The sequence below is a fragment of the Lepidochelys kempii genome, chromosome 3, assembly GCF_965140285.1.
Source record: "Lepidochelys kempii isolate rLepKem1 chromosome 3, rLepKem1.hap1, whole genome shotgun sequence".
Taxonomy (NCBI): Eukaryota; Metazoa; Chordata; order Testudines; family Cheloniidae; genus Lepidochelys; species Lepidochelys kempii.
The window spans coordinates 157,027,928-157,044,294 of record NC_136382.1 but is presented as its reverse complement, the minus strand read 5'-3'; the positions used below and the strand labels follow the sequence as shown (position 1 = coordinate 157,044,294).

General features: G+C 40.1%; 1 protein-coding gene across 6 annotated transcripts in view; it reads right to left on the bottom strand.

The window, feature by feature from the left end:
- The window catches only part of LCLAT1 (lysocardiolipin acyltransferase 1), a 205,385-nt gene that overhangs the window by 164,868 nt on the left and 24,150 nt on the right, over positions 1 to 16,367 (bottom strand). For 2 of the 6 annotated variants that reach the window (XM_073338646.2, XM_073338651.2), the window contains exon 2: positions 2,910 to 2,992. The exons of 2 other annotated variants lie outside the window; for them this stretch is intronic. The gene's annotated coding sequence lies outside the window, so the exon portion shown is untranslated. Of the gene's footprint in view, positions 1 to 2,909; positions 4,951 to 9,816; positions 9,865 to 16,367 lie in introns of those variants that run through there. 2 more of the 6 variants (XM_073338649.2, XM_073338647.2) reach the window with 2 other exon arrangements.

The window sequence follows — 16,367 nt, the reverse complement described above, 5'->3', positions numbered from 1 at the left end:
TATATGCTGAAATAGTTTGCCTAACCATGCTCATTCTTTGGAACAGAGAAAACTCCATCTACAAGTTACATGAGAGATTTCTCTAGACTGATCATGTTTATGACCATTTCTAAGGCAAGCTTCCACAGAATGTTTAGTCTGAAACTGACCATTCTAGGTTCGATATACCACCATCCAGAGTTCAGCATTAGGAAACAATAGTTTTAATATCATAACACTGTGCTAACACTGTCAGCTTTAGATGGGTTTAACCTCACCCAACGTACTTGTTTTAAATTATATATTTAGATTACACACAAAAATACATTTAAAGAATATTAAGACTGAGAAAAGTCAAGCAGACATAAGAACGAACAGTATTAAGGCTTCTCTTGCCTATGCATTGTGCTACCGTCTTTAACTACTCAATCAGATTTTATTTTTTCCATAGTATGCCCACCTCATTCACGTCACAGAATGGACCACACTCATTTAATGAGTGGCTATTCAATATTTTGTTTTATCCTCACTAATCACACACTTGGACTATTAAAATTAGTAATTTGTTCATGTTTTACTATAGAGTTATGAGACCCATAGAATCCAAATGCTTCACAATTGTTTATTTTCACAGCCCCTCTGTGAGATGATAGAATCCCCATTTTACAGCTCAAGAATTGAGGCAGAGAGAGTAAGGTCAAAAGACTAATTTTTTATGTCCAATTTGAGATGCCTATGGCCTGATTTTTCAAGGTGCTTAGCATTATATAGCACTTAATGATCAAAGTACAGTGCTAAATGACTTCAGTTGCAGCTGTGCGTGCTCAGCACTTCTGCAAATCAGACACCAAGCTCTAGAGCTGGGCACTCAGAAAATAAGGAATACACAATTAGTGATGACCTGGGAAACATTTAGTTGACATAACTTGCCTAACAACACATAAGAATTCTGGCAGAGCCAGGGATTGAATTAAATGTTCCAGTGTGGCACTCAACTGTTGGAACCAAGAAATCATCCTTTTTCTTCCTGAAATGTTGGACCTCATTCACCACACACCTTCCAACAACATCTGTAATAAATAAGACAGGGGTCCTACAGACAACCATCTCCTTCACTACACAACCCTGATTCATCCCCAGAGCCTGGCCCATCCTGTGTAGTGAATAGAAGCAGGAGTCCTGTTGAAAAAATAGTATATGATTACAGCTGAATCATACTGCATACTGTGAAGAATGTGGGAGATGTATGTAACATTTTATAAACATGTCCATCCGTTTCATTGTTATTGTATTGTTTCATATACAATTACAAAGGGTTAATTCCAGCAGGAGTACTGGCATGCTCCCAAGGAACGGGACCATAGCTTCAGACTGCCCCAATAATCAGTATTTAACAGGAAAATGCAGACATCGTGCCCTTCAATCGCGCCCTTTAAAGTTTACATCTATTCCCGATGAGATCAACTGTCTGGCTGCTGACCCCAGTGGGAGGTCCCCACTTGTAACCTCAGAAGTGGGGAGCCTTCAAGCAGGAACATAGAACAAAGAACTTTGCACTCAGAGACATTGAAGCACAGGGAGGATGACATAGGGACCACAGAGAAACAGACTGAACCGCAGCCTCCAGAATGGGGTACCTGGGAGAAGATAAGCCTACCTAAGCTTTAGGTAAGACAAAGCAGATAGACTATTCAGTTAAAGCCTTTTTTCTTGTAATGCTTTTTTCCTGCTGTTAAGAACAAACAATACTTTATTTTGAAAAACCTGTTCTGGATCACACTGGTCACAGATCTCAAGCAAAGACTATGGACAGCCAAATCCAGTCAGGCCTGCTGAGTAATCACAGTTGGTACACAAGGCGCTGCAGCCCAGTACCCTTTTGAAGTGGAAGAATTGCAAGATTCCACCTCAGAAAGGTAAAAGTCTAAAACCTGGAGAAGGCACACTCAGTGATGCACGAAAATATCAGAGGTGCAGCCAGCTCTGAATTGCAACACATACAAACAAGAGTTACAAATTAAGATTCTACAAGCAACACCAATTCTCGCATCTTGAGCGCTTGACTTTGCAACCTCAACATTCTTTTAACATTAAATACATAGGATATTACGTGGAAAAATAAAAAGCAAGCTAAAAACCCAAGAATTTAATATTGTGGATCCATAACGATCCTCACACAGGTCATCAGCAGAGTCAGAACCTTTAGATTTACAGCACACGCCTCTACAATGCAAGACAATCAAGTAAATGGTAGAAGCAGCAGCAGGCTGTTATCCTGTATATGGGCCAGCCACACAGTGTCCTAGGTTCAATTCCAGGTTCTAGAGGAAATTGTACTCTAGTGGTTACAGACTATTCTGCCCCTACCTCCGACTCCCTGATCCCCAGCCAGCTCATGCCTCACTCTGCTCCTATCCCTCCTTCTCCCCGGCTCTTATTTCTTTCCCCCCAGCTTCTGTCCCTACTACCTCTGCCCCTTAGCCCTCTATATTCCAGTCAGGCTGTTTCCTCCTCCTCCATGCTGTCTGGGCACTAGCAGGTACAGCACTGAAAGCACAGGAAGGAGTCTCCCTACAGTCAGTTCTGCTGCCTCGCACCACAGCAGCCCCTGGTAGTCATGGGAAGGAAGTGCAGGGAAATGCCTTCTCAGCCCCTTCAGCCCTGGGATAGAGCATGCTCAGTCACTCTGTGAGGATGGCGCACACACAGTTTAGTTGATGCATAGATGGTATGGGGGAGCATGTGCTAAGTGAGATTTTCAGAGGCTTATTATAACTTGGACAGATTTTCACAGGGATGGCAAAATGCATTAAACACACAGTCTTATCATGGAAAGCATTCGGAAGCCTTAACGATAGACAGCTACAAACTCTGCCTATAGTTTTGCCCTTTGTATATTTATTTTTTAAAATAAATATCTAGGTACTTACATGGGTCTCGGCACCTATTTTTTTCTCTTTATGCTTAGAATTGTACACAAATGTTTCAGTGACTGGTGCTCTACAAATACCCCCTAGAAAGAAAGAAAGCATAATTTCAAATACCATAAACATATTGAAAAGAGTAAAGCTGATCAAAACAAGCAGATTAATGGGTGCACAAACCAAACATTAAAGCTGTAATTAACCCAAAAGCTTGTGTTTCAGGCTAATACAGTGTAATTGTGTATTCAGAGTATAACCCCTTAACCAACAGTCCAGACTGAACTTAAAAAAGTAAAGGAAAAAAAACAGTAAATCCAATCGTTTTTTAATATGCTTCACAAGCCAATTGTAGCTTTTTATCTAAATCCTAGCTCATTATATTTACATGGGTATCTAACACACTTTGCTATATTCTTCCGCTGCAGCAACACAATACTGCATAGTGCTATTAATTACTCTTAAGGTGCAGATTTAGACAGAAAAAAGGTAATATGATAATACTGAAATTTAATCTTCCTATTTTTTTCTCTTGTTAAAACATTAATTTTATCTTATTTTAAAACTACAAGGTATTGATGAATGCAAATTTATGGAGTTTGAGGATTAAAAGACAAAGCATTGTGACTGTTTACCTTTATGATCTTCCTGCTAACTAAAATTTTTAACCAGATACTCATTTCCTCATTCTGCTGTGTTGGGGGACCACCTCCCAATCAGAACCTAAAAGAGACAATCTTAAGAGAAAACAAAATATTTTTCCCTTAAGGAGAGGTGAGAGGAGGGGGAGAAAAAAATAAGTCCTCTTGATTTTCACATTTATGAGATTTACTTGGAATTTAAGTGACCTTGCTCCAGAGGAGTAGTTGAAATGCTTTAATTAAGCCACTTTTTCTGGACGCATACTTCCTTAAGAATATTTTTAATATAACTCAATATTGGCTACATCTTTCTTGACAGCTGGTATTTCCTTAACAGACTGTCTCAAATGGCTTATATAAAACATTCTTTCTAAAATTCATTTCCTTTCTATGTAAGAAGTTAATACAGCAAGAGAAAACAAGAATGTTTTAGGCCTTGTGGGATATACCAACAAGTTTTGTTTTAAAACTATCTGAATGTTTTTGTAGAAATGCTCACCCAGCTGTAATTTAGTGTTTGAAAAATGGAATGCTTAACTGCAATTCTGCTTCTCTGTAGATCGAATTCCAACAGGATTTTCACTCTTAGTTCTTACCTCTGTAGCATAAGTCTGGTGGAAACCCAACAGCTCTTGATAATGTTAAACCTCGATGGGCAAACAGTAAGAGTAGGGATTTTGCTACTCTGTTACCGTTACCTATGCAAAGATAACATGTCCATGGTTTTCTACCCAACAGGGGTAAAAAGGATGTCCAGGAAAGAGCTCCCATGGTAAGATGAAGAGAGGTGCCCTCATTTCTGAGTGATCAAAGGCCAGACTCTCAACCTGATGAGCTCAATGTTGGCCATTTGCAATAGACTGGTACCTCCTGAACCAGTACGAGGTTATTGCATTCTTCTAAATCACTATCTCTCCTAGCTTTACTAAGACCTTTTATACAAGATGGACTGGCATAGAGAAGCCTTCTTCAGTGGAGAAGCATTTACAGGGGACGGCATACCTGCCTCACACTCTATCCTGATATCTGTTCAAAGTTCTTTTAGAGTTGGGAAAACTCTATCAGTCTCAGTGCAAAGAAACTAATACCCAGGAGTGAGAATCCTGGCAAATGACATATTTACAGAAGGTGGTTATTACAGTCCTTATAGCAGATGCAATTGGTAAGCTTCAGTACAGATTGTGAACATTTAGCTAACTGGCTGGTAGGCTGTAACAGTAAGATCAGTCTTGGCAGAAAGAAGAATTCCCCAACAATAAGTTAAATTTTTTTGGGTGTTGTCCCGTTGGCTCTCATGAAAACATTTTAAGTTTGTTAGATCAGACCATTTTTTCAAGTCAACAGTAAGTGGAAATTTCTCTTAAAGCAATGTTCTACAATAAAAGTCTATATGAATAAAGTGGCAAAGAGTCCTGTGGCACCTTATAGACTAACACACGTATTGGCGCATAAGCTTTCATGGGTGAATACCCACTTTGTCGGATGCATGTGACACGCATCCGACGAAGTGGGTATTCACCCACGATAGCTTATGCGCCAATATGTCTGTTAGTCTATAAGGTGCCACAGGACTCTTTGCCGCTTTTACAGATCCAGACTAACACACCTATCCCTCTGATATAGAAATAAAGCACATGCAATATAGACAAATGAAGCACAATTTCCTAAATTGAAATTCTGCAAAAACTTTAGGTATTTGGTTCCCAATAATTGTTTTATGTTGCCACGTAGAATAGTAAGAAAGCTGCCTTATTGTTCATATGAAAGGAGTAACTTCCACTAAATCCTAAAGCTACCAAGAAGGAGCTTTTCTAAACCTAAGTTTTCCTATTTCTTAATTAGTCAAAGATGTAATGTGCTTCCAATATTTTAGCAAAGAGCTCCCACAAAAATTCTCTTTGGCTGTTACACCCTGTGTTTCAAGATTCAGGGCGGAGAAATAATGAACATGGTGAAATTATTAATCTTAAAAAAAAAAATTTAAAAAAATATGGTCTCAAGCAGAGGAAGGGGGAAAAGTCAGCACTACTGGGCAAACTTCTAAGTGCAATTTGCAGGAAAGAATGAAGGACAGTTACTTTCCCTAGAGTAACTCTGGTTCTTCAAGACATTGTCAGTGTGGATCCCACTATGGGTGCACAGGTGCCTCATGGGTGTGTGATCAGATTTGTTTGAAAGCCATGTCCATCAGTGCAAGGTGTGACAAAGTTCCTGCTCTACCTTGGTGGGTCTTGCGCTTATTGGTGGATTTGCTCACCTTGGAGCTTCACGGCAGCCTTCAGCTTGGCCGTTTTTCTGAATTCACAGTCCAGGTCGACTCCTCCTGTGTCTGACCAGGAGTTGGGAGGATTTGGGGGCAACCTGGGCCTGCCCTCTACTCCAGGTTCCAACCCAGGGCCCTGTGGAATGCAGCTGTTTAGAGTGTCTCTTGGAACAGCTGTGCGACAGCTACAACTGTCTGGGCTACTTCCCCATGGCCTCCTCCCAACACCTTCTTTATCCTCACCACAGGATCTTCCTCCTGGTGTCTGATAATGCTTGTACTCCTCAGTCCTCCAACAGTCCATGTTCTCACTCTCAGCTCCTATCGCCTCTTGCTCCCAGCTCCTCACATGCACCACAAACTGAAGTGAGCTCCTTTTTAAACCCAGGTGCCGATTAGCCTGCCTTAATTGATTCTAGCAGCTTCTTGATTAGAACACCTGCAGCCAATCAGCCTGTCTGTTTTAATTGTTCTGGAACCTCCCCTGTTACCTTACCCAGGGAAAAAGGATATTAGCCCCAGACTAAGTAGATATCTGCCTTCTGTTACTCTCCTATAGCCATCTGGCCTGACCCTGTCACAAAGGGTAGAGCAGCCATTTGAAGCCTGTGATAGGTGAGGATTCCAAAATGTAAGGATGGAGGGCAGGTCACAGGATCTATGCTGACAACTTCTTGAAGAATTACAGTCACTGTAGGAAACAGTAACCATTCTTCCTTCTTGGAGTATATGTCAATGTAGAACCCAGTGTAGGTGACTGGCAAGCAGTAGCTCCTCATTCCCACCTTCTTCAGGAATATCTATTGCATCAGTTGAACAGTGATTGAAGTATTGCTCTTCTGGACTTGGCATCTGACCTAGCAGCTAAGTCCAAAGTACAGTGTTTAAGAAAGTTCAGTGGGTTATTCCACATTGCTGCTTTGCAGATTTCTGATACTGACATTTCTGAAACAGGTGGAGGAATGTTGCCTGAGCTCTGGTGGAGTTAGCCTTGATGTTTGGTGGGAGAGGTAAACCAGCCAACTGATAAGACAAGGTGATGCATTTTTATATTCTTTGTGGTGGGATGGCCTGACCTTTAGATCTCCCAGTCCTAGCCAGAAATTGATGGGGCAACCATCTAAACGGTTTGGTACTGTCAATGTAATAAAAGAAAGTCCTGCGCATCTGATGTGTGCAATTCCTTTACTCCTGGTGCAGCGTGTGGTTTTGGGAAGATGACAGCTAGATTGACTGTTTTAGATTAAATTCAGAGAGATTAGTTTAGGAATTAATTCTGGGTGAGACTTTAGCTCCACCTTCTCTCAAAGGAATATTGTGGGGGAGGGGGGAATATGTTCCGCTAGAAGCACCTGAAGCTAGCTTACTCTTCCAGCCAAAGTGACAGGAAACTAGGAAGACAGCCTTTAGAGAGAGGTAGTGTAAGCAGCATTCTGAGAAAGTTCAAATGGAGTTTCCATGAATCTCAGGAAGACTATACTGAGGTCCCAGGCAGGAGTAGGCTCTCTAACTGGTGGATAAGTGTGCATTAATCCTTTGAGATACTTTGGTATTGTGCTGTGAGAAAAGACAGAACATGACTGCATGGGCAGATGGCAAGCTGAGACCCAGACAAAAGACCACCTTGTTTTAAATGTAGTAAGCAGAAACAATCTTTAGTACCAAGGGCTGTAGGAACAGTCTGTCCGTGGTACTTAGCCAGCCAACAGCTACACCGTCAGATACAGAGACTTCAGGTCTGGATGGAATGTCTAACTGTCCAAACCCGATTTCACAGCACCACGGTCTGGGAGCTAGATTGGAGGCTGAATGGATATCTGTAACAAAACAGTTTTAGCTGATATCTGTCACTATGAAGCTACAATAATGATTGCAGCATTGTCCCTTCTGACTTGGGAATCAGTCAAAAGGCATAAAGTAGGCCTCTGTCCCACTGCAGTAGAGGAAGGCTTCCAGCAACAATCCTGGTCTCAGACTTCCTCTGGAACAAAAAGTTTGACATTTGGCATAGTACTTAGTGGTAAACAGTTTTACAATGGGAATCCCAACTGGACTGAATGCCACTCCCATGATGGATCTGTACAAAAGCCATTCATGACCAGATCAGACTGCCGGCTGAAGATGTCTGCAAGGCTGTTGCTGACTCCTAGAAGATGAAGTGCCAGTGTGTTTACCCTGTTTTGAGAGCACCAAGTCCAGAATTCAATAACCTCCAAGCCGAGAGGTGAGTTTATTTAGTATATGGCTGTCATGTTGTCTGTGAAGATCTGCTGTTGGAAGACAGAGAAGAATACCATACAGGCCAGTTTGATAGCTCCAAGCTCCAGGATGTTCGTGTGCAGTCCCATGTCATCTGGAACCAAAGTTTCTTGAATTTGTAAGTGCTCCAAATGAGCTCCCCAACCCGTCCCTAAAACAGCCGTGATTAGCAGCTTTGTTTGGGAGAAAACTGAAAAAGATACCCTTTTCCATGTGTTTGTGGGTTCCTGCCCCTAAGCCAGTTCTGCAGTGACAATGTGTTACTGTGACCGTTCCGTCTGATATCTCAGAGATTAGACTAACCTGAGCCAGAGCTGAAGGAGCCACAGGTGAAGTCTGGCAAGCGGTATCACTACATGCTCACCCACATATGGCCTAACACTGCAGTGCATACCCATACTATCATAGCTGGTTTGGATAGAACTGAAATATGCGTGTTTGTAAAGAATGGATGAGCTGTCCTCAGGCAGATATGTTTTCTGTGATCTGGACTCAATCCGTTCTCCTATGAACTCTATGATCTGTGATGTGGTAAGTGACTATTTTTCATAGTTCACTAGATGACCCAGCCAGATGAAAAGAGATAGAGGGCATTCCAAGCTCACTGCTATCTGCAACTGATATCTGCCTCTGATCAGCCTGTCATCCAAGCAGCGATAGACATGAAGGCCTTGTCTTCTCAGGTAGGCTGCTCACACTGCTTGGCATTTTGTAAAGACTCTCAGTGCTGTGAAGAATCTGTATGACAGTACCTCTATCCAACAACCATTTGTCTGAAGTGATAGCTGACCATGTCTGAGAGGACAGGGTAAGGTATCTCCCAAAGATGGTTGCTGGTTCCTAATCAGCTCTGATGTGGCTCCCAACACAGTCATCAAGTCTGTTACCTAGTTGAAAGGGCAGATTGGGCAACAGAGAATGAAGATGGGCTTATCCTCGAATATCTGATCACTTCTGTCATTGATACTCCAGCTCTCTACCATGGCTGAGGCCATTGCTTCTGTGGGGGACTGATATTTGTAGGGATTTTTGTGGGGTTTTGGTGTACCAATCCCCAATGACCTCAGCAAACTTCATCCCTTCAAATTGAAAGTCCTGTATATACCGGATTCTCACTCTAGTCTCTTGCTATTTCAGGATTCAGGTACAAACTCCAAGGCTCAGGTTTTTGGCTCTTCAAGTTACTAATATAAGCCCAGGTCCTTGCAAGCTCACAAATACTTGCAACCAGCTCCCGATGTAAATATCTGTAACGAAACAACAAGAACAAACTACAAAAAACAAACAAACAAACAAAAACAGCACACACACACACAAAGTGTGACTCAGAATTCTCTTCCAACCTCTTGAGGGAGGCACGCGGGTTAGTGAATTCAGCAAAGTGAGTGTCTAACATGTAATTATATAGTGTATTTTACAAGTCACCATTTAAAGTTACATATTCAAACTTCTAATTATCAAGATAACATTTTCAGTATATAGTTGCTGAATTTTGAAAGGAAAAAGTAAATTTTATTTTTTTAAAGAAGCCATATTCTCTGGATTTCTACTGCTGATGTCTAACAACCTCAAGGGATGTTTCTAAAATAAACCCTAACTGAACTGAGCAGACACAGCTTACTTAATAACAGTATATTACAATGTTATATTTATACACACAAATGCAACCAAAACAGGTGAGGTTCAACTATTATCTCACAGAATAGAAGGCTCCTCAGTATAAACACTTTATTCATGTCTTTCTTTTAGTTACCTTTGTAAAGACTCAGAGAGCTTGGGCACCCCATCTCAGGAAGAGATTCTGCAACAGACATGACACAAACCATTGGCTTGTCTATATTAGAGCATGAAACCATAGCTAATTCAACTCGTATGATTGCACCGACATAAAGAGCAATCATGCATTGCAGAGTAGACATACTATTTCATCTACCATTCTGTTACATGTCCACAAGCACCATAGTAGTGAGATGGACTACCTTCTGAGTATCCACAGTTTGACAGCTCCCTGAATCATTGGCTTGTGATATATTTCGAAAGGGTTTCCGGGAGGCCAAAGGAATTATGTGAGAATGGGTCAAATTCCCAAAATTCCCTAAGAAATTGTGTCATTTCCACAAGTTATTTTCAAAACAGAGGATTGACTTAACAACTTAGAGCTCACTATTTGTTCACAGACACAGTTGTTTTCTTGAGGTCTTGCAAATTATGTGGCTTCAGTGGTGGTGTAAAGGGTTCTGGCAATAATTCCTGGGGATAGACATAGCCTAGAAATACATGGAATTCATGCTGCAACTCAATGACAAATGTTGTGCTCCCAACCCTAGCCTCAATCGGCTCTGTGAAATACATTTAACAAGCAAAGCACAGCTTTTGAGTGATGACCTTGATTACAGACTTTTGGGACAGAGCTGTAGTCAAGACCAGGATGAGCAGCAGTGGCTGCAGAACTTCAGAAAGAGGAAGGAGACTTTTCTCTGCCTCTCTGGGAAGAAGGTCTAAACACCGCAGTGCCAGACCACAAGGATGAGAAACCTCTCACCATGGAGGGCTGCTAGGCCTCTCAGCACTGACCATTCAGAGATCTGGTGGAAAGGACTTTCCACCAACAAGTCAGTCTGGCACAGCTGGCCAGGCGCATTCATGTGCCCAAAGACACCTAAACCTCAATTCACCTTGAAGATTTTGACTTAGTTGATGACCTACCGCTTCTATATGGACATGGCAGTTGGACTGTAGGGACTATCTTATTGCAAAGTCTGGAGATACTACCAGAGTGCAGGACTCCGCACAGAGGCATGGTTCAGGCTTCTATTTCAAAAAAAGAATCTCTAACATACTTGGGAACTTTGTAGCTATTCTGGAATATTCCACCATAAAGTTTCGGGATACTCAAAAGTATTCTCACACTCTACATATTTTAATATGCTACTGTACCTTATTACATCTTCCATAAGAATTATATGCTGTAAGACGTAATACATTTTAAGAGAATTTGCTAAATCTATCTTCCTCTCAAGAGGAAGGGAGGCAGAACTGAATATACTGATGGTCTACCAATACGGAACAGGATCCTTGGAATGGTGGCTAGTGAATGGTAACTAAATTTACTTTTGACTACATTTAATTTCCGTAACTACAAAACTGTTTTGGTTTCACAGACAAACGATCTCCTAAGTATCCTTCAAATTACCTGCTATAACAAGGATAAGAAACAGCTGCTTAAACCTGGGCATTGCTTGCATGTATTTGTCATTCAAGAGCTATTAAGATGTGTGATTGGATATAACCATTGTTATTTCACCCACAGGCAAGACCCAAATGAAACTTCATTCAATTTAGTTATTTCATTCTCTTACAATTGGGATTTTTGCTTTTTTACTTGCTGAAGTTGACATTATTGTACACAATTACCAGAATACACCTCAACATCTGGCACAAACAGCTATTTGCACCCAGTAGAGTTTCAAAACTAAGATGTCTCTCCATGTCAAGAAATAAGTAAGACATTCTCCCTTCAGATTAGGGGAATTGCAACAGGCACCATGCCTAGCTTTATTACAAATGTAAGTATGGAAAAAAAGTTTGCCTCTAGTTCCTATATAAATTAAACAGCTATTTTAAGTCAAGTTTTGGGAACTGAAATCCAAGATAAAACCACTGATGTCAAAGAACAAAATGAACTGAAAATGTTCATATTTCAGTGAAAATATTGCCAAATACAAACAGTGGAAACAGTGGATAATTGTCAAGTTGTTATTTAAAACTTGGTATTCAAGTGGAATAAATTTAAACCTTATGTTCTTAATAAACTAATACTCTGTCCTCTAAGCAAAACCATAATTCTGAGAAATCTTCACTCCCTCTACCACTTGCGATGGTTAGAAAGAGATGATTCTGCAGAAACACTCCTTATAAATCAAATAGACATGAAAGTAGATTTTAAGGAAACTATAGTGTAAAATCTACTTTTCTACTGGAGAGGGCAAGACATACTCAGACTGGTGCTTTTCTTAAAAATTAAAGTCCCAAACTTTACAAAAAGATCAAACATAGACAAGAACATTAAACTCCCACCTTCCCAGACAGTTTGCAGAGATTAATAGAGAGATTAAACCAGGCCAAATACACCCCTTTCTCTAATAAGACATGTTAAATTCAGAAAGCTAACTGCTTCCCGTATTTGAAGATATGCTACATTCAACTGCTCATTGATAATAAACCACTTAATAAATCATTTAAAAGCAATCTGCAAAAGAAAAAAAAAACAAATATGTGGCTTGTGCTCTCTTCATTCATTCATAGAGGTTAAGGCCAGAATGGATCCTTGTATCATCTAGTTTGACCTCCCGTATATTGCATGCCATTAACTTTCACCCAGTTACCCCTACATTGAGGCCATGATCATGTTTTTGACTCAAGTATAACTTGGCTAAAGCTTATCTTCCAGAAAGACTTCCCATCTTGACTTGAAGACATCGAGAGATGAAGAACCCACCACTTCCCCTGGCAGTTTGTTCCAGTGGTTAATCACCGTCACTGTTAAAAATTTGAGCCTAATTTCTTATAAGAATTTATATGGCTTCAGCATCCAGGCATTGGTTCTTGTTTCTGTATTTCTCTGCAAGATGAAAAAGCCCCTTGGTACCATGTATTTCTTCCACATGAAAAGATTTATATGCTATAATAAAGTCACATAATCTCATTTTTGATAAATTGGACAGATTGAGTTAGTTCTTTCAGTTGTCACTGTAAGGCATTTTTTTCTACGCCTCAAATAATTTTTGTGGCTCTTTTCTGCCTCTCCAGTTTTTCCCTCAAATATCCTTTTTAAAACATGGATACCCAAACTATTCACAGTATTCCAGTATTGGTCTCACCAATATGATACACAGAGATAAAAATCACCTCCCTACTCCTACTCACTACTCCCATGTTTATACATCCAAAGATTGCAGTTGTGTTGTTTTATATTCAAGAAATCCACTAGACTTAATTATTCATTGCTACTAACTTAACAACAGTCTTTATTGGATACATACAGAGCATTTTAACTCAGGTCAATTTAGCAGCCTAACCTAAAACCAAAGCCTCTTCTCACTGTCACCTCCCACACTCTGAAGATCCTATTTGTCCTTAAAAAGAAAAGGAGTACTAGTGGCATCTTAGAGACTAACCATTTTATTTGAGCATAAGCTTTCATGAGCTACAGTTCACTTCATCGGATGAAGCTTATGCTCAAATAAATGGGTTAGTCTCTAAGGTGCCACTAGTACTCCTTTTCTTTTTGCAAATACAGACTAACACGGCTGCTACTCTGAAATTTGTCCTTAAAGTTACAGAAACACCACAGTTCCTTTAATTTATTTTTTAAAAGCACACATTTATTCATATAGCAGAAATATCTCTTAACACTTTCTTTAAGTCTTTTTACAGGTCTCCTATGATGCAATAACCGTCTAACTCCTATATTTGCTATATTATAGAAGTTGTTCTTACTACTTAGAGGAATGATAGCATTTTCATTTTCTTGCTGCCCTTCTTGCTGAACTATATCATTTCTTCTTTCAGCAGAGTCTGGTCTTGCAGGTAACAACTGCAAGTATCTTAGATTTTGACTATAGACTTGACCATTATTAGTCATGGCATCATAAGGTCATGACCTCTAATTACAGTGGCTTTCAGAGCTCATTTTGTACCATTATAAATATGTACTCTACCATGCAGTGTCAAATAAGGTAGTTCATGAAATCCTCTATCATAATTATTTTGACACAAACTTGACTGATATTTATAATTATTCCTTTCCTTACATCCTTCTTGAAAAAACATAGGTAATCTGTTTCTAAGCTTTTGTTAAACAACAACTATGCAGGTGATAAACCTTGTTGTAATGGCATAAACCTTGTAATTACAGGATAAACCTGTAATTTAATAATGCCATATATAAAATAGTATTAATTTCTTCAGTTTTTGTTAGTTATCTTTTTACTATTTTAACACCATTTTCAATTAGGCCATTAGATTGTGGATTACCTAGACTTGATGTAATAGCGTTGAAACCATATGTTATTGCAAAACTTTTAAAATCTCTTAACTGTGAAACTGAGTTCCATCATCAGTCATTACCATATCATTCCTTGCAAAAATTTATTTAATTTTATTAATGACTTGTTTGGCACATGCGTTTTCTAGTACAGATATTTTAGGAAAATGTGAAAAATAATTAAGAACTACAACATACTACAACATATGCACATCCTCCTTAATAGCTATGAAAATAGATCCAACCCTGCTTTAAACCAAGGTCTTCAGTTTTCTTGAATAAATGTCATAGGTTGTTTACACTGCGCATTTCTATATTTTTGAAGACGCATTCTTTTATATAATCTATATAATTTATAAACGACAGTAGAACCTCAAAGATACGAACACCAGAGTTACGGACCGACCAGTCAACTGGACACCAAGTGAAACCGGAAGTTACCAATCAGGCAGCAGCAGAGACAAAAAAAAAAAAAAGGAAATACTGTACCTGTATTGCATCTTAAAGGTAGGCACATCTGGGCTGCCTATCCCTGTCCCCATCTCCACTCCCACACACAGGACAGCCACTTACAGCAAGATGCTGGAGCTGCCAGCCCAAGGCAGCTGGAGCCAGACCAGCAGAGTAGTGTCAGGGCTGGGATCTGCACCACTTTCAAACCCCCCGCCTCCCCCGCAGGGAGGGGGATGAGCTGTTTTTACCCCCCATCTGCCAGGTGATGCGCTGTTCTCTCTCTCTCTCTCTCACACACACACACACATTCCTCTGCCAGGAGGAGGATAAGCTTGCAAACTCATGAGGGGGCTGAGTATGGAGCCTCAGCTGCTGCTGAAGCCTGGCCTGGAGTGTCAGCTGCTAGATCTGGAGCCTGAACTGTGCTTTTTTTCAGAGTTACGAACATATCAAAGTTACGGACAACCTCCATTCTTGAGGTGTCCGTAACTGTATTTGAGATCTGTCAGTTAGCCAGTTCTTAATCCATTTCATGTTGCTTTATTGATATTGTATAGTGCTAATTTTTTAATCAGAATGTCATGTGGTACCAACTCAAATGCCTTACAAAAGTTTATTACAGCTACACAGTTACCTTTATCAATCAAACTTGTAAGCTCAATAAAATCAGGTTTGACAAAACCTATTTTCCATAAAACCACATTGACTGGCTTTAGTTATATTCCAACGCTTTAGTTCTTTATCAATTGAATAAAGCATATGGAGTTTTTTACTATTTTACCTAGGTCTGTCATTAGGCTAAACATCCTACAGTTACCTGTGTCATCCCATTGCCCTTTTTGAATATTGGCACAAAATCAGCACTCTTCCAGCTGACAGGAATTAGCTCAGTATTCTAAGATTTATTAAAAAGTAACACCAGCAGGCCAGATATTACACCACACAACCCCTTTAAGATTTTTGAGGGCACATTATCCTGTCCTTTGGATTAAGGCCTGGTCTACACTAGGAATTTACTTTACTGTCGCTTTGCCTCTCGCAGTGTGAAAAATCCACACCCCCATGACACATACAGACCTACCCCACAGTGTAGACCAGCACTGGGTTGATGGAAGGATTCTTCCATCGACCTAGCTACCACTTCTTGGGGAGGTGGATTACCTATGCTGACAGGAGAAGCCATCCTGTAGGCAAAGGTAGTGTCTACATTGAAGCACTATAGTGATGCAGTTGCACCACTGCAGCGTTTTAAGGGTAGACAAACCTTTAAAATGCTTATCCCTAGCAGATGTTGTCTTAACAGTCTCCTTATTTACAAGTGGACTGGAAAGTATTTCATCATCCTCATGTGATAAAAGTACATCATCCTGCATCTTTCCAACACAAAAATATTTATTCAAAAATTCTGCCTTTTCTGCATCATTATCAACAGTTTTACCATGCTAGGATTTATTTTGTTCCTAGAAAAAAAAAAAACAACCCTGTATCATCCTCAGTTAGTTTCCAACCAAGAAGGTTAGCTCACCCTCCCCCCCCCCCCCCCCCACTTGTGAAAGGCAGGCTGCCCTGTTTGTACAGCCCCATCTCCCACTGGAATGTGGCTCAATGCTCCATCACACCAAAACCTACAGATTCACAGCAAAGTTAGGAAAGATTATAGTTGAAAATTTTGAGAATTCTAAAGCAAAAACAGAACCCCCCCCCCGCAAGCTTTTATACTTTATTGTATCATGAAGAAAAAAGGTACAAGTCTAACTTTTGAACAATTGTTTGAAGGCATATTTAAGTGGAACAGTCAAAGGCCA